Genomic DNA, 9169 nt, shown 5'->3' on the forward strand with positions numbered 1-9169 from the left:
ATGTGCCAGTCTTCTTTGGCAGAGAGACTTAACACTTATGAAATGATTATGGAAATGATTACAAGCATGAACAGTTTAAGCTCTTTATTTTGTATCTGTATTTCACAGTTTGTTCACGGTAATTAACTCTTATAGCTGAGAAGCTTAGCAAATTAACGCCGGTCAGACTTGCTGCTCCCTGCTCTTATTAAGCTCAAAAATTGAAGCCCAGAGCAGAGAAGGTGATAAATGAAAAGACGCTCCAACGGGTCAGCTCGTCCTTTTCAAATTTTGACTTTAACTTGATCGTAACAATTAGTCGCAAAAAGCACGTCACCTCAAAGCGGGCCTCTCATCCACAGATGCCAAAAGCAACAACAGAGACGATATTTCATACGCAAAGTAAACTTACTAAAGTGGTTCAAACCCACATTTTAATAGTATATCAGCGGCAGCGGGGACACTTTGCATTGATTGCCAGTGGGATGTAATTGGCACCCACTGCACATGAAATGCCACGCAGTCACGTCAACTAGAACAATAACAACAGGCTAGTTGAGGCCTGTCATGTCTCACTCCTCGTTATGCATAAGGCAGTGTTTTTTTGGAACATGAAATCCTTCTTCCTCTCACTCATGTCACCCCGACTTCTTAAAGTGGGCATATTTTCAATTAGTTCCTCTAAAGGTCCATCATAACAAACCTAATTTAACAGTGAAATCAAAAACGATGAATTTAATCACTTTTGGTCCATCTTGCTTGATATTGCTGGTCTTCATATGTAAATTTCTCACACACGGAAGAAACATTCATTAATATTTAATCTAGAGCAATTCCCGGTTGTAAAGGAGTGTTTATCCGTCTCACTAAGTCAAAACAGTCACAACTGCTGCATACATTAGCTCGAGTAACTCTGAATAGGAAAACCAGACAGGCCTCACTGTGCCAATCCTATTTCATACTGTGTGACGAGGATGATTGCGCCATGGCAGAAAATGAGTTCAGCACATCCAGCACTGGTGGATAAAATGAAAAAAAAAAAGATAAAAAATACAAAAAACACAAGAATGTCATGGTTTTAAATAGTGTTTTCATGGGATAGATTAGTAAATCCGATTGGTCTCAGATCTAGAAAATCATTTAGAAAATCATTTAGAAAATTGACGCACTAGTAGCCTGGCATTTCTTCTTATTTCACACTAAGCTGGTTTTTGCAAAGGTCCACAACTGCAGCTTACACTGTGAACTGTGACAGAGAGACAGAATCTCATGCACGCCCTCAAAGGGTCAGTCAGTTTATTATGAACTGCAGTAGTGAGGCTGGCATTGTTCTCACCTTGTAAGTCTGTCTGTGTGTGTGTCATTGCAAAATGTGGTCCTGGAGACCAGCTCCATGTACTGTGGCAGGAACTGTAGCTCTGCTTTGGCAGGTGTTAATATGGCCGCCTTCTGTGAACAGAATCTGCAGGGGTGTAGTTTAAGGAAAGTATTTGCCAATCACAACAGCGTGACTCAAAGATTTATTTTATTTTATTTTTTACTTAGTGAATATTAAGTGTTTATATTTTCAAGCCCAATTCCAAAAACGTTGGTATGGAAGTGACAATAGATTGAGATTTGCAAATCTCATAAAGCCTATATTTCACTTAAAATGAAACTCATAAAACATATTAAATGTTTAAGCTGAGAGAATTTATTTTGTTGAGAAAACGATAAGGCCATTTTTAAGTTTGATGTCTCAAAAAGGTTGCGACAGGGACCAAAAAATGTCTGTAAAAATAGGTGGTGTAGCTTATTAGTTTAACTGGCAACATGTCAAGTCAGTTGAATTCACTTTTATTTACATAGCACCAAATAGTCACATAGCAACAATAGTCACTCGAAGGTGCATTATGTTGTAAGGTAAAGAGCCCACAGTGATGGTAAGAAAGCCTCAGCAATCAGACGACCAAATATGGGCAAGTACCTGGCAACAGTGGGAAGGAAAAACACCCTTCTAACAGGAAGAAACCTTTAGTAGAACCAGGCTCAGAGACAGGCAACCATCTGCTGCGACTGGTCTCAGGTGAGTCAATAACATGATAGAGAAACACAGTCTCTGTCTGTCAAACATCCAGTTTCTTAATAACATTATGAATGGAGCTCAGCACAAATGAGATGCAGCCTACTGATGAATTCTCACGTCTAGCACCATCGTTAATTCTAACAATGATTTCTCAAAACACATCAAGGACCTGCTTACCAAAGAGCAATTTATTTATTTTTTGTCGAGTGCATAGCATCTCAATATTTACACAATGCACCACGAAAGAGGAAAAGTGCAAGATGCTAGTCTTGGCTCCTGTATAGCTGGTAACAAAGGTGAGATATCAGGAGTTATTCTGGATGAAGCTGAACACCTTCAAAGATCACAGATCTGGCCACAGATGGGAACACAGACTGAGTATAGAATCCACCTACAACAAAAACAAGAATAACCAAAGTTGCTGATTTGTTGAAAACAAACTGTTTTTGCATTACAAAGTAAAGATCAGTGGAAAACTCAGAGAATCAGAGAAAAACCTCCATCAAAATGTCAGTTTACCTGCAAGGCGTGTTTAACAATGTAACATGTAAGAGGTCAAAATACATCCTAATCAGCTTAGAAAGATGCCTTTTCTTTTTTGGTGTAAGCCCGCTTTGAGGTGAGCAGTTAATCAGGGTTAAGCAGAAAGCAAATTAGTCTATGCCATGTCTCAGCTGTCAGCTTTACTCATATTATTACCCATCCATTATGTCAATTAGTAGTCAATTAGAAGTTTTATGCTGAATAGACGTCGTTCTATAAATACCAATATTGATTATATGAAGCACATTCTTTATTCATACTGCTTCTGAGAAATAGCACAATCTCTTTTTCATGGGTAGACCACTTTTTTTCATTGCATTGCATTTGTTGGCTGCAGCTGGCTGAGGTTCATAAATGGACACATTTATGAACCACTGCAATAATCTCTCAGCATGTTCAAAAGGTGATCCTTTCCCCCTGGAGAGGTGGACGGATGCTTATTGCAGTTAAAGCTGAGGGATTTACGTCAAAGCCTCTAGAATTTTCTCGAGAGGGTAATTGAGAGAGTCGCATAGAGTATGCGACTGCACATACGATATGCCTCCGGTAGCATCTCTGCTCCTAATCTACAGCATGCCCGATGAATGTGAACACAACTGATACCACACTGCCAGCTGTCTCTAATAGCTTCTCTCCCTTCTTTTTTTTTCTAAAACAGCAGAACTTCCCCCAGGGACTATGGTTAGCCACAAATACACATAATGAGATTATACAAGAACAAAATAATTAAGAAAAAGGGTAAACTTATTTGAATCGTGCAGCATTACTGATTAAACTGGTAAACAGCATTACAAGCCAAAGCAGCAAATCCCCGTTGCTCATTTGATTAATGATCAGACCAACTTGTTCAGCGTATGCGAAATAAACACGTTAGCTGAAGCTGGTAAAATGTCACATTTCTTTCTTTCTTTTTTTTTTCGTTGAAAAATTTGAATTCATTTCCCCGCGGCAATACGGCAAGAAGAGAAACATACTTGTGTAGTTTATTGAACTGACACATTGATTTTCTTTTGTTGGTTTAAAATGAAAAAGAAGAAGAAGAAAAAAAAACAGATTTATTTTCATTTGACATTGATTTAGTGAACGAGGCATCTAGTGGCGGGATGCATTTATAACGCAAGAACATGGCAGCAGCAACAAAAAGAACAACCAAAGCTGAGGGTCTCCTCCCTTGGCCTGAGGAATAGTGATGTATTTGACAGGATGCAATGGTTTCCACCTGACAAATTATGGTATCTAATATATTTTTTCCCCTTTTTTTTGTTCATAACTGCAATTTAAAAGTAAGAAGTAAGAAGCTATGAAGCAATAACCTTTCAGGAGATTTAAACACTTGTTAAAAAATGCTAAAACTTGCTCAGAAAAACAAAAAACAAGAAGAACTTAATCTAGTCCCCCTCCAGGCACTCTTTTCCTTTGACTTTAATGCACTTGATTATGAGCGTCATCGCTCGCTACTTTCAAGATCCCAACCTCTTCTTATAATCTTTGCTTTTCAAACCCAATTTTCCCATTGAAGTGAGTGTTGGTATCCTACACAGTGATTATATTTGGCATCGTCCCTGAAATAGCTGTAACAAGTCAGGATGAATTCAACAGCTACAGCCATTTGGAGGAGTGGAGCATCTAATTATTTGGTGTTGCTGGTCACTCCAAGCTACTCTGGTGTACCGCGGGCAAACAACTGCTGTCCCTGGAGGGAGAAAAGCTGCTGGAGAGAAGGCAGAGAGCCTCTGCCAACGTGAGTCTGTAGAGCACCGTTTATTCTAATTCCTCTGCAGGACATTAATGAGCCAGGATAGTGGCTGTCTTAATGGGCAGCCAGACAGATTTTAAGTGCCCCGTGGAGTGTAATCCGCTGAGGTACAACAACACTGCTGCAAGGCCCAGCAGATTGTTTTTAGTTGTCATTTTGCTTTTACTTCGCTTCTATGCTTGTTCATTACAAAGGGCATATTTTTTAGCCCGCCCTCCCCACCTACTGCCTTGGGCCATATTCAGACCGTGCCATCATTTGTTTTCATACAATTAAAAGTTCAGCTTTTGACACTGTTGCCCAGACTGAGCTTTTACATACAGTGCTAAGAAACAAATATTTATATAACAAAGAACCTTGAATCAAGTCTAAATCTCATCTGTCTTCCATTCATCCTTACCCAGCTTTCGCACCATGAACACTTAGAGACAGGGGTGGAAGATAAAGATGGGTTTAAAAAAAAAAAAAATCAACACACTCTCTGTTCCTGGTGCAAAATAATGTTTTAATAAAGTGGATAATTGGTGTTGATGCAGGGGGGCACAAAATGAATGAAAGGAATTAACAGGTGTTTTTCATAAAAAATAGGCAGAAAGTCAGTTTCTTCTTCACCATTCATAAGTAATAAACATCGCTTTCTGGTGTAATACTAGTACTTTGAGGCAGTTTCATTTTTCAATGTAAATGTGAAATACAGGCACACATTTTGGTGTTGTATTTGCTCACGACAGTGTGTGATATTTGCAAGCAGAGGTGACAAAGCCTTCTGGCAAACAGTCTGATTTTTTTCATCTATTTTATTTTCATGATCATTGAGATTTATGGGGAACAGTATACTACTCTGTACAGACACATACTGGCTGCTTTAGACTTTGTTAAGCCATATACACTGTCCTTTGTGATAAAGACAATGTACTGTCACGTACTGCTTTACCCCTCTGTTGCCCAAGGCTGGGCAGCTCCATGACTGAATCTTCAGAGGAGCTTGGTTACCTTCAAAGAGAAACCTACAACACACTCCCAACAGACATCAAACATAAATGAAAGTTGTCCAGCTCCAAAACCTTTATCTGCAAGCTCTCAGTGTAGGTAGACTTGCTTGGCATCCACCCACGTGGTGCTCTCTGTTTCTGAACCTCCGCGGTTTCGTCTCAATAGCTCTCAAAACATTTGTTCAAAGTCTAATCCCTCCGTCTTGTCAGGTTTCATACATATTATTACGCCGCGCAATGAGGTGTGAAATGCTGCTGAGCTGCTGCTGATGAACATGTGTATTCCACATGGACATTCAACACCTGCACCTCTTTAAGATTGTGGATAGTGGCGCTATAGTGTATTATATGTTAATTATAGTGACTTTTATTCTGAAGTCCTCACTGTTTAAAAAAAAATCTGCTGCCGCTTTACATTAAAGCAGTGCTGTTAAAAATGTGATAATATGCTGCTGTAATCATTTGCTAATGTCTGCATGGAAATGTTTGTACGCACCATTTACGCACAGATTTGTGCATACGCACTGTTAGTAAATGAGGGCCATTGTGTGGAGACGGCTAAGTTTGGTGATATGGATTTCAAAACCTTTGTTTCTGAGCTCCTGACATTTATTTCTGAACATTTCAAGGTTTATTATCCAGTGAAAAGGTTTACTAATAAAGAAATTTGAGTGTTTACATTACCAATTAGCACTCTACATAGAAGGTTTTACAACCTTCTGGAAGACGGTGAGAAAAAGAGGCTTTCAGGCCATTCTATTACTGCTATAAAGGAAACTGGATAGTCAGGGAAAATATTGAAATTTTGGCTTTATAGCGTCGCAGAACAAAAATAATTTTGATTTATATGTAATTGTGGTAAAAGGTTTTTATAAAAAAATAGGAAATAAATCCAGAGGAGTAGATTTGTAAAACCTATCTGACTCTGTTCTGCTCTGTCCTGTAAACCATGAGCTATGGTGGCAGGTGGAAGGTGGCGGTGTTTGTGTTTATTTCTGGCCTCTGAGCGCTTTGTGTATTGTGTGGCCAAAGAGGGGGCAACCTTGAACACAGACCGAAATGACAAGCCGTCCGCTTCCATAAATGAGATACGGATGCTATTTGCTGACATTGCCAGACTGAGCTGAGACTTCATATATGCACAGTCAGGGAGATGTGCGCTACACGAGCATCCCGACACCCGTGTGAGAAACAGCTGGGAGCAAATATGCACAGGTTCACTGCATGTGAGCATTAGCCCACCGTACTGTACAAAATGGAAAGAGAGGCACCAGGTGTTGCTGCAGTCATGTATGCAGACAGTGACACAGATTAAGTGGAGAAACAGAGCTATACACTTGCCTATATTTCCGTGTTGTAACTGTATGTCTAAGCATGGCTAATAGAAACACTGTCCTTTGAGCGACCACAGCTTTGGGTTCATTTCTCATTTAATGTTGCAAATGCACATAAATACACCACTTAGCTGAAAAAAAGACTATAAAAATTACTCCACCAAATCAGACAGGGAGCAAAGTGTAACAACTTATTTTGGACTGTTTATTTCTTCGAATCTGTCACTTTTTTGTTTTTTGTTTTTAATATGAGCCTGAGAGAAAGCATATTTGCCCAATATGAATGAATTCATGATGGGTGTGAGGATGCCGTGAATGTACCAGTCAGAACTTCCAGGGACAGACAACTTGATGTGTCTTGACACATGACTAAGGACTCAGGACTACAGCCCAGACCTCCAGACCTGTAACCACATGGCGCAAGATTTTCCACTTCTGTTAGTAGGCTAAGAACTCCCAGCTAACCTGTAGCAAACACATGTAAGTAAGCACTGAACCCTGCAATATTGATATTACCAATACACACTCCAAATTTGCACTCTCTTTCCCTCTTCCCCATGATGGAGCACTATTTTCTGCACCTTTCAAATTATGTACACACACAAACATCTAATAATCACAATCATCACCCAAACCCACAATATATAATGACAGCATACATACAGTACAGTTATTCTCTGCATGCACATGTTTGTCGAGCACCTGTGCTGGCCGAGAGAGCAAGTGTTACATCTTTTCTCAAAGAGCTGGGAGTTTCCTGGCTGGGTGTCACAAAAAAGAACATACAGCCCAGTTAACTCAAGCTTCCCTTTTCTCAAGCCAATGCTCTTTTTTTGTTCAGTGGTGTGGACAAGTTGTTATTTTCTGTCTAGAAGGGAGTGTATAGCTCCCCAGGGTAACAAGTGAAAGTGCTTGGACTTTGCTTTTTTGAAAACAGCATCTTGTTCCATTACCAACTCTTCTTTTATACTCTTCATGGGGGATGTATATTGTTCACTAGACCTTTTAATATCTATATCTATCTATATCTATCTATATCTATCTATCTATCTATATATATATATATATACACAGTAAATTTATGTTTCCATTTGCCAGCTGACTCTAAATTCCAGTCAGACCGTGTGTGGCGGCACTTCTGGTTGAGAGAAAATCTCTCCTTGCCCTTCTGCTCTTTCAGCACTCAAATGCTCATCATGAGGATTATCAGCAATTCCTTTCATCAGGGCGACCGAGACTCTTCTCCTGAGAGAGAAAGCCTGCTCACACTGCCTCTCTGCGGCATGCAACACGAATAGATTCTCCCTCTCACTTCCAGCGTGCCGCTGTTCACGGCGACCCAGGGACAAAGATGGCAATCTCCCTACTGCTGTTCCAGACCTGATCGGCATGGAAATGGGTTTATCTCTGTCAAGCTTCTACGTGCATGCTTTCAAGTGCCTCTCAGATGTATATCTGACCATGACAGCCAATCGGGCGCACAGAAAACAGAAAGATAATCTTATTTTTATTTTTATTTTTTTACCTCATTGAAAGACTTCAGAGCAACCCTGCTATTCCAGTGCATACGGCATAAGGACTCCCAATCAATCTAGAAATCCTGTTTATTGTCCCTCTTTCGCTCTTCCTTGTCCCTTGTCAGAAGAGAAGCGGCATTCAAAAAGCATCCCTTTCTTATATTCTGCAGTGCCAGCTGAAACTCGCCGTCATGCCTTGGATGATGGAGATAGAAAAAAAAAAGAAAGAAAGGAAAAAAAAGATGGGAATATAAAGCAAAGAGTCGACTCAAGCTCCCGGGATTTATTTTCCTCCCCCTTTCCCCCCTTCTCCTCTTCTTGCATTCACACCAAAACAGGGAGCACGGGGGGGAGACGTCAGAGTGACAGCGATGTATTTCTTTTTGCTCTGTGGCTCTTCACCTCTTCTTTCTCCTGCTCTCCCTCCCGCCCTCGTTCTCACTACCTCGCTTTTTATCCCTCTGCGTTCCTCTCTGTCCACGGCTCGTCGCTTCACACAGGAGCGGGCTGCTCTGTCGTGATGGGTGAGGAGACTCTGCCCGTTCAGGGACATCTGTGAATGTGCTTATGTTGGGAGACTAAAGTAGCCTCTTAGCTGAGGCTGAGACCACCCTCCCCCCTCCTCCCTTCCAGAGACGGGCTTTCTAATGGCATGTACCATTAAAGCTCGGAGCAGGGTGGGCTGCAGCAATGAAAGGAGCACGAGAGGGGGGTGAGGAAAGAAGGAAATGAGGAGCTGCTCAGAAGCAGGAGGGAAAGGGCAATAGTGAAACAGGAGGGAAAAAGATGCTGAGCAAAATAAAAAGAGTGGGAAAAAGTACACTGATAAGTCTTGTTTGCCACTTTACTTACCCTGAGTAAGAGGCAGACCGCACAACCTCCACTCCTCAGTGCCACTCTTCTTTACAGATCCCTTATCTCTGACAAGACAACAGCTTGGTCACGAGGAGCATCGCTGTATGCAAGAGCATATGTTGGTTTTG

General features: G+C 40.8%; 1 protein-coding gene across 3 annotated transcripts in view; it reads right to left on the reverse strand.

The window, feature by feature from the left end:
- The window catches only part of LOC146653896 (galactosylgalactosylxylosylprotein 3-beta-glucuronosyltransferase 1), a 94837-nt gene extending 86099 nt beyond the window's left edge, over positions 1-8738 (reverse strand). For all 3 annotated transcript variants that reach the window (XM_085380204.1, XM_085380205.1, XM_085380203.1), the window contains exon 1: positions 8195-8738. The gene's annotated coding sequence lies outside the window, so the exon portion shown is untranslated. The remainder of the gene's footprint in view (positions 1-8194) is intronic.
- Positions 8739-9169: the final 431 nt, after the last annotated feature.

Source organism: Rhamphochromis longiceps, linkage group LG14 (genome assembly GCF_057381845.1).
Source record: "Rhamphochromis longiceps isolate RC_006_pf linkage group LG14, R_longiceps_female_GT1.1, whole genome shotgun sequence".
Taxonomy (NCBI): Eukaryota; Metazoa; Chordata; class Actinopteri; order Cichliformes; family Cichlidae; genus Rhamphochromis; species Rhamphochromis longiceps.